Source organism: Rhinolophus sinicus, chromosome 9 (assembly GCF_057876585.1).
Source record: "Rhinolophus sinicus isolate RSI-liver-muscle chromosome 9, RSI-T2T, whole genome shotgun sequence".
NCBI classification, from domain to species: domain Eukaryota; kingdom Metazoa; phylum Chordata; class Mammalia; order Chiroptera; family Rhinolophidae; genus Rhinolophus; species Rhinolophus sinicus.
Window position 1 is genome coordinate 16,002,599 of NC_142509.1, and position 14,609 is coordinate 16,017,207.

Below are 14,609 nucleotides of genomic sequence, written 5' to 3' on the forward strand. Positions count from 1 at the left end.
ATGATTTGTTTTATGAAGTTATAAAGAAGCAAAACTAACTTAAGGTGACAAAGTCTGACTAGTAGTTGTCTTGGGAAAAGGAGATTACAGGGATGGAACAAGGAAAACTATCTGGAATGATAGCAATGTTCTATATTAAGATAATGTTGTGAGTTACAGAGGTGCATCTTTTGTTAAAAATTGTATGGCTAACATTATTGATTGTATTCCCCAAACTGTATTTCGTATCCCCATTGATGGTGTAGATACCTGACCACTGCAGTATACCCTGAAGCTGAAGCTGAATAATACTGAATGTCAAATACATATATATATATATATATATATATTCACAGGATGTGGAGTACAGCATAGGGAATAGAGTCAATGGAATTGTAACAGATGTCAATCATACGATGTCAGAGGGGTAGTAGATTGGGGGGAGGAGGTTATCACTTTGTGAGGGGTATAAATGTGTAAGTATTACATTGTTTTGTACATGTGAAACTAATAAAAATATTGTACAGCTAAGATTTATCTTTCAATGTACATAAATTTTACCTCAGGAAAAAAACTGGAATCATCATCATCATTGATTGAGGTTAGAGAGTTAGTGAGGGACAGATGATATAAGATTGACAGAATATTAATATTGTTGAAACTTGGAGGGGTAGATAAGAATTTATTATATTCTTTTGTTTACTTTTTTTTTCAACAAAGACAAGTCATATTTCCAAAAGTAAAATCTATTAAGAACAAGTAATAAACATGTATAAGAAATTATAATAAATGATGGTCACGGTCAGTTACAAATGCAAAATATTAATATATAATTATCCTAGACTTGTGAATATAATAATTAAAATCAATTTTATGCTAATCCAAATATTGTGTACAATTTAGATAAGCTGGTCAAGTAGTATTTGAATACACACCACATTTGATAAACTTGTAATCATATTACCTCTCTCCTCTGTTAATATTTGCAGGTACATGCCAATATGGGGGAAAATGCAATTTTCGTTTATGTGTTAACTGAGAAGAATAACATTTCTACTGTGTATGTTTCAGACTGTAAAAAAGTTAAGGTACATTTTCCTTTAGGAAGAAAAAAAGGTAAAAATAAATTGCCAAAAGTTTAATTGATAAAAGTTTAATATCAATTACCTATAAAAATGAAAAAAAGGTGTTTGAAATAGATACCACACAATTATTATGTAGTCTCCCTACTGATCTGAAACTATAGAAAGCATTTAAGGAAGGAAATTATGTCACAAACAGATTAACCTAAGAATGTATGTCACTTTAAAAATCTGATTTGCAGAAAAACTAGGTCCTTGACCTAGTTTTAATGCTAATTACAAAATCCATTTTCTCAATGGTCCAGACATTTGGCCAATCTTCCAACTCAGCAGAACTTCCATCGATTTACACATTCATTACAGACAACAAATGTTGTCATTGGTTCATTGGTACTTCAAGTTTCTACCTGTGTGTAAGTACAGTTCTTCTTTTTACATTTGCCACATGTGAATAAGTCGGTCTGGGTTCCACCCATCTTGGCCATTTGATGCTTTTTGATGGCTTCTTAGGTCAAGTTTTTCTGTGTCTGTTCAAGTTCATCACTAGCCATTTCCTCTGCAGTCATTCTAGCAAATAAGTCAGGAGGAATATTCCCACACAGTACATTTTCCCTTAAATTCAGATTCTTTGCATCCTTAAGATTTGATATTTGACTTCATACTCTATTTTTGTATTTCATGTCTCTATTCCTTATTTCTTGATACATAGCTTTCTCAGCTTGAGATCCTAATTCTTCCTCATCAGCTCCAGAAACAATGTAGTCATCTACTCGAAGAGCAGCAATACAGAATCAGACGTGCTTAGTGCTTGAGGAAAAGATGACATGTAATTATCTCTAGCATTTGTCTCATCCTGTCTGCTGCGTAAGTTGCCACGGGAGCTACTTTCTTCTCTTCAGGGCTATTTCGTGATGTAATTGCAGTGTTTGTTTTTTTTTCCTTTTCTTCAGGATCTTTCTTAGTTGATGGTTCATCTAATAACTTTTTCCAGGATTTGATGAGAGACTTAGCTAAAGATATAATTTCTTCCTCTGTACTCTGCTTGCAAAGAGCATTTACTGACATTCCAATTCTTGTGGACTGTAATAATTTCAGAGTCATGGAATATTCTTAAACTCCTTCAGCAAGTCCAGTGCTCCAGCTGTGTTCTTTTTCTGCACCATCCTGTCCATCTTCTTGGCAGTGTGACCACCTCATTCCCCAAGGCCCAGGCCAGTCTTCACCGCACTTAGCCTGTTGGGGCCAGGATGTTGGCGAAGTTGGGGCAGAGGCGACAGCAGGACTCAAGCGCAGATGCTCTTCTGTTTACTTTTCATCATTTGAAGTGCTCCATAATAAAAAGTTAAGCACAATTAGTTAAAAGTGGATCATAGATCTAAACATCAAGGCAAAAACAATAAAAATCTAGAAGAAGAAAAAACATCTTTATAACCTTGGGCTAGGCAAAGAATTTTAGAACAAAAAAGGACTAACCGCAATACAAATAGAATTTCATAGCAATTTAAAACTCTGTTCCTTGAAATATACTGCTAAGAAAATGAAAAGCAAGCCATGACTGGGAGAAAATATTTTCAATATATATGATAATACTTATATCCAGAATATGTGAAGAACTTTATAACTCAATAATAAGAAAACATAATAGCCAAATAAGAAATATATGAATAGATAAATAAGAAGATATATAAATGGTCATAAGACATGAAAGAGGATCAATATTATTAATAATCTGGGAAATGTAAATAAAATCACAATGAGATACCATTACATACCAAATAGAATGACAAAATTGAAAATATGTATTGTGAGCACTTGGAACTCTTATTTATTGCTGGTGGAAGTGTAAAATGGCACAACCACTTTGGAAAACACTGGCAGATTTTAATAAAATTAAAACTACATGTTCCATATGATGTAGTGATTCTGCTTCTAGGTATTTACCCAAGTGAAATGGAAGCATAGTTTATTAAAAAAAAGTGCATGAATATTCATATTCATAGCAACTTTATTTATATTAGTTCCAAATTGGAAACAATATAAATTTCCCTCAACTGGTGAATAAACAAACAAACTGTGGTATATTCATATGATTAAATACTCCTCCACAATAAAAAGGAATGAACTGTGCATGCAACAGCATGAATGAATCTAAAAACTATGCCGAGTAGAAATAAATTTAACACAAAAGACTACATACTGTACGTTACATTTTTATAAAATTCAAAAACAAGCAAAAATAATATATAGTGACTGAAATCAAGCATTAGTTTTCCAGGACCAGGGTAGAGGTATTCATTATACCAGGGAACTTTTTAGGGTAATGAAAATGTCATATTTCTTGATTGAGTAGTGGTTGCATGGGCCTATATATTTGTCAAAAATCCTAAACTTGTACACATAAACTAGATTCATTTTATTGTATCTTGATTATACTCCAATAAAGTAGATTTAAATATTCAAATAAAACATATGAACAGTTAAGGCCAAGAAACATACAATTAAATTCCTAAAGACCAAAAAATTTGTAATAAAAAAATATGAATTTAAGGTGATGGCATTTTTAGCACCAAATTGGCTCAATTTATTAGTAACTTGTAAGGAAAGACATGGGGGGCAAGGCATGCTTATACATTGCTGGTAGAAGCATACTTAAAAAAACACATCTTTTCATGAAAACATTTCAGCAATGTTCTTAACAGAGAATATATCATTAGACTTAGCAATTTATCTTCTAGGAATCTATTCTCAGAAAATAAATGGTTAGGTTTGCAAAAAAATGCACATTCAACTCAGCACTGTTTATCTTAGTGAAAATTGAACATAATAAATTGTCAAAGAAGAATTGACAGTAAATGATAGTACCCCCATTGAAGGGATATTATAAAGTCATTCAGAATAATGCTGTTGAAGTTTACTTATTGATGTAAAAAGATGCCAATAATACATAGTCTTAATGAAAATTTTCAAGGTAGGATATACAATATGATCTAAGACAAATGTTATGCAGCCAAACATTAACAGTGATTATGAGTGAATGGCTTTTATCTTCTGCTTTATGTTAAGATGTATTCTATAATTTTTCTAAAATATAAATGCAGTACTTGTGAAAAGTAGCTAAAAAGAACAATTAAATTTTTGCCAGTTGGCCATTCAGTGAATTAGGTTTTTGTAAATTGACCTGTTGGTGAATTAACTTTTATGAACTGATTTTCAGGGAACTGGACTGACTCCTTTAGTTAGAATCAATGTGATCAATTTGATTTATTAGGCGATTGAAGGTGATTGAGCAGTGGGAAAGCGGTGTCATTTATTAAGATAGGGAATATAGGAAGAGAAAGGTTTTGAGGAAAGGTAGTGATATAGTTTTTTAATGTGTTGAACTCTCGGTGTCTGTCTGGGTGTTCACGTGTGGATAGAAATACAGATTTGGAAGTGATCAGCAAAGGGTAATTCAAGTCAGGGGAGTGGACAAGATCTTTCATAGAGCATAAATAGCATGCCAAGAAAAGCAGGCTCAGATCCCCAACAACGTCAAGATGGCCGTCTGTGACATCCCACCCCATGGCCTAAAGATGATGGTCACCTTCATTGGCAACAGCACTACCATTCAGGAGCTGTTCAAGCACATCTCAGAGCAATTCATTGCCATGTTCCACCGGAAGGTCTTCCTCCACCGGTACGTGGCAACCGCATGGATCAGATGGAGTTCCCCGAGGCTGAGAGCAACATGAATGATCTCGCTTCTGAGCACCAGCACTACCATGAGGCTGAAGAAAAGGCCTAAGGCCCAGCCCCTATCACTCAGGCGTCTCAGTTCCTTCAGCCTTCATCCTCAACTGCCCCTTTACTCTCCCTCAGAATTTGCATTTTCTGCCTTTATCTCTTTTTCTTTTAGGGGAGGTGAGTGCCTGACACATAATAGGTGCTCAATGAATATTTGTTGTTTGTTGAATATCTCCTCTCTCTTCCCAGAGTGGAAAGAGAGATAAAACTACCTTGAATTTTTATCTCTCTTTCCAAAAGAGAGGTAAAAAAAACCTTGTATTTCCTTCTGGTGTCCATTCCTCCCATCTGTCCAGTTAATATTTCCCTCTGTTTTCAAGATAATTCTCCAAGAAGCTGTGTTTCCATCAAGATCATATTTAGAACCATGTGCCGAAAACCCAGATGGATGACCAACATCCTAAGCTCATGTGGTAGCCAAGGGGAAAGGAAACCACCCTAACTAGTCCCTACAAGGAAGGAGTGGGGTTTCCCATTCTAGAGCAGTTTTGGGGTGGGATCCAGGCCATTAAAGTCCTAACTTCCATATATTTCCCTGCTCCTCTCTCAGCATTGGGGGAGAAGTTAACAGTATTATCTCCATTTTCAGTCTCCCTGCAAGCTCTGTCCTGAGCTCTGTTTCCACTGTAGGAATCTGCACCACTCTATCAAGTGGGATCCTTCCCTCTTCCACTTTACTTCCCTCTCACATTGGATCCCTTCCTTTCTCTGGTTGGAGAAAGGGGTTAAGGGGAAAGAGAGACCAGCCTTGGTCCCTAAGCCTCCAGAAAGGCCCTTCCCATCCCCACCTTTTCTTACCCCCCAAAATATCAGTCTTGCTGTATATATATATGGAAATGTATGTACTGCCACCTAAATGTTTGAGTCATTCCTCAGAGGAGAGGGGACAGGACACCATCTTTTGGCAACATAGCTTTTGTTGTTACCATTTCCCCCTTACCCTTGGTTTTGTCCTACCCTACACTTCAGATTTCTATTTTGTGTTGAACTTGTTTTTTATCATATTGGAAAAAAATGACATTGCCCCAAGAGCCAAAAATAAATGGGAATTGAAAAAGAAGGAAGAAGAAGAAGAAGAAGAAGAAGAAGAAGAAGAAGAAGAAGAAGAAGAAGAAGAAGAAGAAAAAGAGGAAGAAGGCTGAGGATGGAAACCTGTGGAATATCACTGTTTTGTCTCCTCCTGAAGGAGAGTTTCCTCAAAAAATTAAGAATAGAATTACCATATGACCCAGTAATCCCTCCCCTGAGTATATACACTCCAAAAATCTGAAGACATTTATCCATAAAGATATATGTACTCTGATGTTCGTTGCAGCTTTATTTATGGTTCCCAAGACATGGAAACAACCAAATGTCCTTTGATAGATGACTGGATAAAAAAGATGTGGTCTATATACACAATGGAATACTACTCTGCCATAAGAAAAATTGAAATGCCACCATTTGTGACATGGATGGATCTTGAAATTATTATACTAAGTGAAATAAGTCAGAAAAAGTTGAGAACCATATGATTTCATTGATATGTGGGGTATAAAACTGAAAGCAGCAAAGGAAAAGGACAAACAAAGAAACAAACCCATAGACACAGACAACAATTTAGTGGTTATCAGAGGGTAAGAGGGGTCAAATAGGTCTGACAATTAAGTTTGTGAATTTGTTGCCAGATGTTGCTAACCTTTTTTATATATATATATATATATATAAATTCATTATGGTTATTCATTATGAATTTTTACCAACTGGACAGTTAACCAAGTTTGCTATTTGGAAGTACTGACAAGGCTGCGTGAAAAAGTTCGATGACCTGAACTTTTTGCCAACAATTCATGGCTCTTGCATCACGACAATGCACCAGCTCACACGACACTGTCTGTGAGGGAGTTTTTAGCCAGTAAACAAATAACTGTTTTGGAACAGCCTCCCTACTCACCTGATCTGGACCCCAATGACTTCTTTCTTTACTTAAACATGAAGTAAATATTGAAAAGAAGACATGTTGATGACTTCAGGACATCAAGGGTAATACGATGACAGCTCTGATGGCCAATGCAGAAAAAGAGTTCCAAAATTGCTTTGAAGGGTGGACTAGGCATTGGCATTGGTGCATAGTTTCCTAAGGGGAGTACTTCAAAAGTGACTGTAGTGATATTCAGCAATGAGGTATGGAGCACTTTTTCTAGAATGAGTTCGCAAACTTAATTGTCAGACCTTGTATGGTGATGGAAGGAGAACTGACTCTAAGTAGTGAGCACACAGTATACTGCATAGAAGAAAACATAGGAACTAAACTTATGGACCTTGGGTTCAAAGAGCATTTTATGAATTTGACCACAAAGGCAAGGGAAGTAAAAGCTAAAATAAATGAATGGGACTATATCAAACTAAAAAGCTCTGCACAGCAAAAGAAACCATCAACAAAATAAAGAGGCAACCAACTGAATGGGAGAAGATTTTTGCAAACAGTGCCTCCGATAAGGGGCTAATATCCAAAATATATAAGGAACTCATACAATTCAACAACAACAACAAATAATCCAGTTAAAAAAATGGGCAGAGAACCTGAATAGACATTTCTCCAAAGAGGACATACAAATGGCAAACAGACATATGAAAAAATGCTCAACATCACTAATCATCAGAGAAATGCAAATAAAACCCACAATGAGATATCACCTCACCCCAGTCAGAATGGCTATCATCAACAAGACAAATAGTAACAAGTGTTGGAGAGGCTGTGGAGAGAAAGGAACCTTCATACACTGTTGGTGGGAATGCAGATTGGTGCAGCCACTAAGGAAGGCAGTGTGGAGGTTCCTCAAAAAATTAAGAATAGAATTACCATGTGACTCAGCAATCCCTTTCCTGGGTACCTACCGAAAAATCTGAAGACATTTATCCATAAAGGTGTATGTGCTCCAATGTTCATTGCAGCTTTATTTATAGTGGCCAAGACATAGAAACAACCAAAGTGTCCTTTGATAAATGAATGGATAAAGAAGTTGTGGTATATACACACAATAGAATACTATTCTGCCATAAGAAAACATGAAATAGTACCATTTGCGACAACATGGATGGATCTTGAGATTCAATGCTAAGCAAAATAAGTCAGACCGAAAAAGTCGAGAACCGTATGATTTCATTGATATGTGGTATATAAAACTGAAAACAAAAAAGAACAAGACAAACAAACGAAGAAACAAAAACTCATAGACACAAACAATAGTTTAGAGGTTACCTGAGGGTAAGGGAGCAGGGGGCTGGTAGATGAGTGTAAAAGGGATCCAATATATGGTGATGGAAAGAGAACTGACTCTGGGTGGTGAACACACAACGTAAGATATAGATGATGTATTACAGAATTGTACACCTGAAATCTACATAGCTTTACTAACAATTGTCACCTCAGTAAACTTTAATTAAAAACATTTCTTAAGAAAATAATCGAACATTTGAATATTAAAGATATAAAAATTTAGATAATTCATATCTCAAGGGATATTTGAATTCAGTGCCTTAGTACTACTCTCAGAACAATTAACTTTTTCTTAACAGTCATAAGTATATAATTTTTCATTTTTGTACTTAAATATTTAAGTAAAGCTGCCATTTCATTCTTGACAAATAAAATATATCTACATATTTACTAAAATGTGTTTAAATTACTTTAACTTTTCTTTTTACAAACTGTCATCTTAAGAAATATATTTATCAAAATTAGTTCATTCACTTATATGTTCGAATTATTTTAAGACAGGTATTTTACCAGTACTTTTTATATAACAAAATGTTTAACTTAGCCTATGTCAGATTCTAAACAGTGTTTTTTTCATGAAGTTGTATACATTGCAAATAAAACCTTTCATTTTGCAGCACAATTTATCTGGACAAGCTTTTTTTTCCATTTTTATGTTTGAAATTCACAAATGTCTCAGCCTTTTAAAACTTCAGTGAAGTAAGTTATAAGTATCACAGAAAAAGCTCTGAACTTTCTTCTCAGGATCAGTAATCCCCAAGTTCTGAAAGGTGGGAGCAGGCGAGTTGGTGAGTCCCTGTAGCTTGTTATACAGAGCCCAGCCAGTGACACAGAGCTAAGTGTTAGCCAAGGGTAGTCATTCCAGAAGCTCAATGATGTGATGTGAGTGGTGGTTATTTGTAGGCATATTACATCAAACTCTGTATAAAACAGCAGTACCAAACTTTAATAAAGTTACTTTTAAATGTTAGATTAGTTGTTGGCATGATAAAAAAAACACTATCCCTGGAATTATGGGTTTGCAATACAGATTACCATTGCACTATATTAACATGCAAGCATATTGCATTCAGCAAGTTCTTAAGGAGAATCTGTAATGTATCCATCACTCTGCTAGCTAGTGAGTGTGTTAGTGTACCCAAAAGCTATAGGATTAAGAATTTTCCTTGAAGAAATCTTTAGTCTAGTTGGGGTTTGTGGAATATAGTCTCGAAATAATCAATGACTAGTCTAAAGCTCTATTAGACTAAGCACAGTGAGAGTAATATGGGAAAATAAGTGAATAGGCTTGCAAGTGAATGGCTTAGTTCCAGGCCATTTTTTCAGTCTTTTTTTCCCTTAGGCACTTAGTAATATTATTTATCCCTTACTCTTAAATTTTTCTCTACTTCTGGCCTGTGAGACATTTTATAAACTCAACTAATATTTGCTAAGTGAATATTCACTGGACTATAATTTAATACTCACACATAGCTGCAAGTTTGGTAGTGTTATTATCCTGTTTTTTAGATTGGGGCTCCAAGTCTTAATTAGGTTAAGCAACTTATTCAGGCTCACCCAGGAAATAAGGAATGCAGTTGGTTTGTTTTCTTCAGTTTTTGCTCTTAATCGCTACACTTGCCTTTTTTTTTTTAAATTTCTCTTTGTCAATTCCCTTCCCCTATTATCCATTTGTTGGCAATTTCGAAAGGTTCAAACTTTATTCTGGACTGTTCTGTCTTTAAACACTCCTCCTTGAAGTAATTTTCCCGTTTTTTCTGCGATCACCTCTATTCAGATAATTCCCCAATTTGTATACTAATCCCTTTCACTCAGTCTCCGATTCTTAATTTTCTACTTTCTGTTCTATGTCATTCGAAAGCTATGCCAACATCTGATGATCTTGTCTAAAACCCAGCTCCTTACCCTTCCCCCTCCTCATTTTTCCATTTCTGTCATCCTCCACCTGCCCTGGGCTTGAAAACTTCATCAAATTTGCTTTGAGCCTTTGCCCCTCTGTTGTTCTCTCTCAAACCTTAGAGATACAAAATTCTGTTTGGCATTTAATCATGATATCATAATATGTGGCCCCATTTATCATTTTCTACTTCTCCTGCTTGTGTAAAGTCTTCAGTTTCATTCTGTTCTACCCCATTCTAAAACTACTTTCATCCAAGGATATAGTTATGACTATATAAGGATATAGTCATAACTATAGTTAATAACTATTTATTATAATTATTACTATAATAAATAATAAACTGTATTTGTTTAATAAAAATTTAAAAATAAAAATCATATACATACAATATATATTATTTAAATAATAATGATAATAATTAATAATAATAAATAAAATAACTGCTTTTTGTATCTTCTTGGTGCCACAAGGTGCATCATTTACTCATTAAAACAATACTTCAAGTTGTGATTATTTTCCTCATTTTAAGATAAATAATTGGAAACACATAAAAAGATTAAATGAATTTCCCAAGATCATTTTGCTACCAAATAGCAGAACCAGAATTTCTGCTGAGGTCTAGCAGAGTCCGAAGTTCATGCTCTGAAGACTCCTCATTCAACTAGGATATTTGACAGAGTGAAAGGGAAGGTACTAATTTTTCTGAGATAATGACTGTCCTAGAAAAACCAGGACTTAGGACACCTTAATGAATTCTACCTTCTCCTTCCTCATCATGGGTTATACCCAGATAAATAGTGGAGAGGTTGACAGGACTCTACTTTGGATAAAGAAAAATGTGTTCATCCTTGTACTCCTCTTGGAAATATCCAGAAAAGGGTTGGGTACACAGGAAGATTGCTTAATAGAAAATTGATAACTAAAGACTCAAACTTGAGAGCCATTTGTATGGTGGGATTGCTACAGCCATGAAACACGTGAGTTCATCGAGAATTTAAGGAAACAGAAACAGTGTGGAAAGTTAAAAAGTGAACCCTGGGAAATGTGAAATGTGAAGGGACAGAAATAGGATGAGGAGCCTATAGGGGTGATGCCTCTATTAGACTGTAAGCTTCCTTCTGGCATAAACCATATATATATATATATATATATATATATATATATATATATATATATATATATATATATATATATATGGTTGAATATATATTTTGTGAGTCTCACATACTACATTGCCAAATACATTTATTAAAGTCAACTTAACATTAAGTATTGTATAGACCTGTATGTCTCCTGAAGGATCACGTTGAACCTATTTCACATGAAGGTCTCAGCTTCCATCTCTTCTCTCTTACCAGGTTTGTGCTTCCTCTTAGTGAAGCTCGGAATACTATTACATGTAGCTATAGATTCACTACTATACTTGTACAACTTCAATTATCTACCAAAAGGCTGAGACCTACTGCACATATATAAGACATATATGCAAAGACTTTTTACTGTATGTAAATCCTCACATGCCCCATAATGTGGCATGTGTAATATATAGTTTAAGTTAGAAATAAAGAAACAAGGAAGCCATTTTCCAGGGATTCAAGTTTTGGAAAGGCAATAGTGCTGCACATGGAAAGACAAAATTGTTTTTTTTGTTCTCTGCATGTGCTGGAGTAAGTCATCAGGTAGCGTGGCTTTAAAGAAGCCCTGCTTAAGATGCATTTGGAAATGAGGTTGCCATGGCAACTGTCTCTGACATAACCAAATACCCTAGAGCCTTCTGACAACCCCCAACGTAGTTTTTGCACTTGGATTTCAAGAAGAGCTTATTTTGATGAATTATTTTCCTCCTTTTGTGCATGGGATCGAGAAGAAGGATTGAGATTCATTAGTGTCATCTGGGCTGTGGACAAATTCTCTGTGTAAAAGGACAGATGAGGCATCGTCATGGCTGAGTCTTAGCTGGGCGTGAGCAAGTCCTCAATGTGTGCCTGTGTGCAGTGGTTTTAGTTGGACTTGCCTGGAGGAAGATGGATTCTGCCTGTGTGTTTTGATTTCGTAACTTCTCCAAGATGTCTTCTGCCATTAACCCAGGACCAAAGCTATCTAATCCACTGGCACACCAAAGCTCAGATTTCCCGCAATCAAGATTTATTTCTTGGCTATGATCTGTCATTCTTAATACCCCTAATACCCCTTGGTAAGGGCTATAGTGTGCAAGTTGCTACACAAAACTTCACTAGTCCTTATTAAATGAAATCCTTTCCTGAGAACTGTTTTGACAGTGTGTGCAGTTTACAGTACCCAGGACTTGTGTCTGGATGCAAAATTGGGTGATGTCATAAGATACATTAAGTACTTGTCTTTGCTTAAAAAGCCCTGAAAGTTCCGTAGCCTCTATAAAGTTTGGGGCTGGACAGACCAGAGTTTGAATCAAGGTTCAGGAACCTACAAGCTGTGTGTGCTCCTCAGTTTTAAAGTGTACACCAATAGGTCTAACCTACAAGGTTATTCTGAGGAATAACCATGATAAAATTATTTGTGTGTTCTTTGGATCCTTTAGATGAGGGTGGCAGGTCAGTATTTGGTACACAGTAAGTGCTCAACACAAGATAGCGAGAATTATTTTCCCCACAGTACTTTGCTCTTAATTGTGCTTAAAAAGATGTAAGCTGAATGAGAGGATAGGCCATTAAAAGCGCCATCAAGCATTATCAAGGGTATAAACAAACAGTTCTTCTTCCTTAGGGAGGACGGTCTCTGGAGCAGTGATCCGGAGGGAACCTCTGTGCCTAGGTGAAAACACTTCAGTCTCCAGGGATCTACGGGCGTTATAAAGGTGCTGTCTCATCCCTGGAAGCTGGGCAGGAGGCTCAGACAAAGCCACATTCAGACATCAGTTTTTTCAGCTTAGCGGGACCACCAAGACAACCTAAAAGTTTGGATTTTTAAAGGAGGGAAGCACAAGCAAGGGGGTCTGAGCTCTGAGTGGTCACCTTCTTTTCACCAAGGCCGTCTGAGTCTCCGTGAGCAAGATGCATGGGAGCCAGTAGAATACAGCACTGTGACTCCAAATAGGTGGGTGAGTGCCTACCTGGCCTGGTCTGGCCTGTAGCAGAGTGGTTAGAGCTCAAACACTGGGAGCCAGACTGCCTGAGTTCACCTACATTATCGCTCCTGTATTTTTAAAATATTTCTTGTATTTTTCAATTACAGTTGGCATACAATATTATATTAGTTTCAGGTGTACAACAAATTAGACATTTATATAACATAAAGTGATCACCCTGATAAGTCTAGTACCCATCTGACACCATACACTCTTATTATAATATTATTAACTATATTCCCTATAGTATACTTTACATCTTTGTGACTGTTTTTATAACTGGCAGTTTGACCTTCTTAATCCCATCCATTTTTTACCCATTCCCCCAACCCTTTCTCATCTGGCGACCATCAAAATGTTTATTACTCCAATTACAGTTTTGGATTTCTCCAGATAGATACCTAGGAGTGGAATTGCTGGATCATAAGGTAGTTCCATTTTCAGATTTTTGAGATACCTCCATACTGTTTTCCATAGTGGCTGCACCAATCTGCAATCCCACTAACAATACACAAGGGTTCCCTTTTCTCCATATCCTTGCCAGCACTTGTTTTTGTTGATTGATTGATGATAGCCATTTTGACGGGTGAGGTGGTATCTCATTGTGGTTTTTATTTGCATTTCTCTGATGGTTAGTGAGATTGAGCATTTTTTCATTAGTCTGTTTGCCATCTGTATGTCTTCTTTAGAAAAATGACTCTGCAATATCAGAGGGTTATAGATGGGAGGAGGCGGGTTATCACTGTGTGAGGGATATAGATGATAAATGTCTAACTATTACTTTGTTTTGTACACCTGAACTAATAAAAAAATAAATAAAAACGAGGAAAAAAGTTTCTGGAGATTGGTTGCAAACATTGTGAATATACTTAACACGCTTGAGCTGTACATTTAAAAGTGGTAAATATATATATTCCCACAAATAAAAAATGTAAACCAATAATATATGTAAAATAAAAACAGAGTTTTACTTCTTTTTTACTAAAAACAAAAAAAATGTTTATTACTCCAGCATTCTTTTCACATAATAATTCCACAGCCCTTCCAGCTAAACATGCTGGGCAAAACGACCTCATCTTCCTGCTCTGACTAGCATTGACAAAAGGTGAAAGGTCTAGGCAGGGTCAAATGGCTCCTGCCTTTCAAGAACATTCCAGAAAAGAGCCCTAGGCCTTACAAACTTGATGGAGGGTGATGGAGGGAAGGAAGTAACAGAAGAAGGCCACAGTCAGGTTGCAGAGTAATCCCCAGCTGAGCTTCCTGGATTTTCTCCTCAGTTGGACCAGCCTTTGCTCTGGAGACAAATTTCACCCACAGTTACTAGGATAGTTCAAGGTACTTGGGGACCATAAAAGCAGAGATGCGTGTACAAGGAAATGCCATCTTCTTTAAATTCAAAACCCCTCAGCTCAAATGGCCATTCTCAAGAATGGGGTTATTTTTCCTCTCTCTTTCTCTGAGCAATTCTCTTCTTTTTCCCCTCACAGACCCTCCCACAGGAGA

The 14,609-nt window shown here is 36.1% G+C and overlaps 1 pseudogene; it reads right to left on the minus strand.

Annotated features, from left to right (window-relative positions):
- Positions 1 to 1,387: 1,387 nt before the first annotated feature.
- LOC109433873 (transcription elongation factor A protein 1 pseudogene) lies at positions 1,388 to 2,162 on the minus strand (annotated as a pseudogene).
- Between the last annotated feature and the right edge of the window lie 12,447 nt (positions 2,163 to 14,609).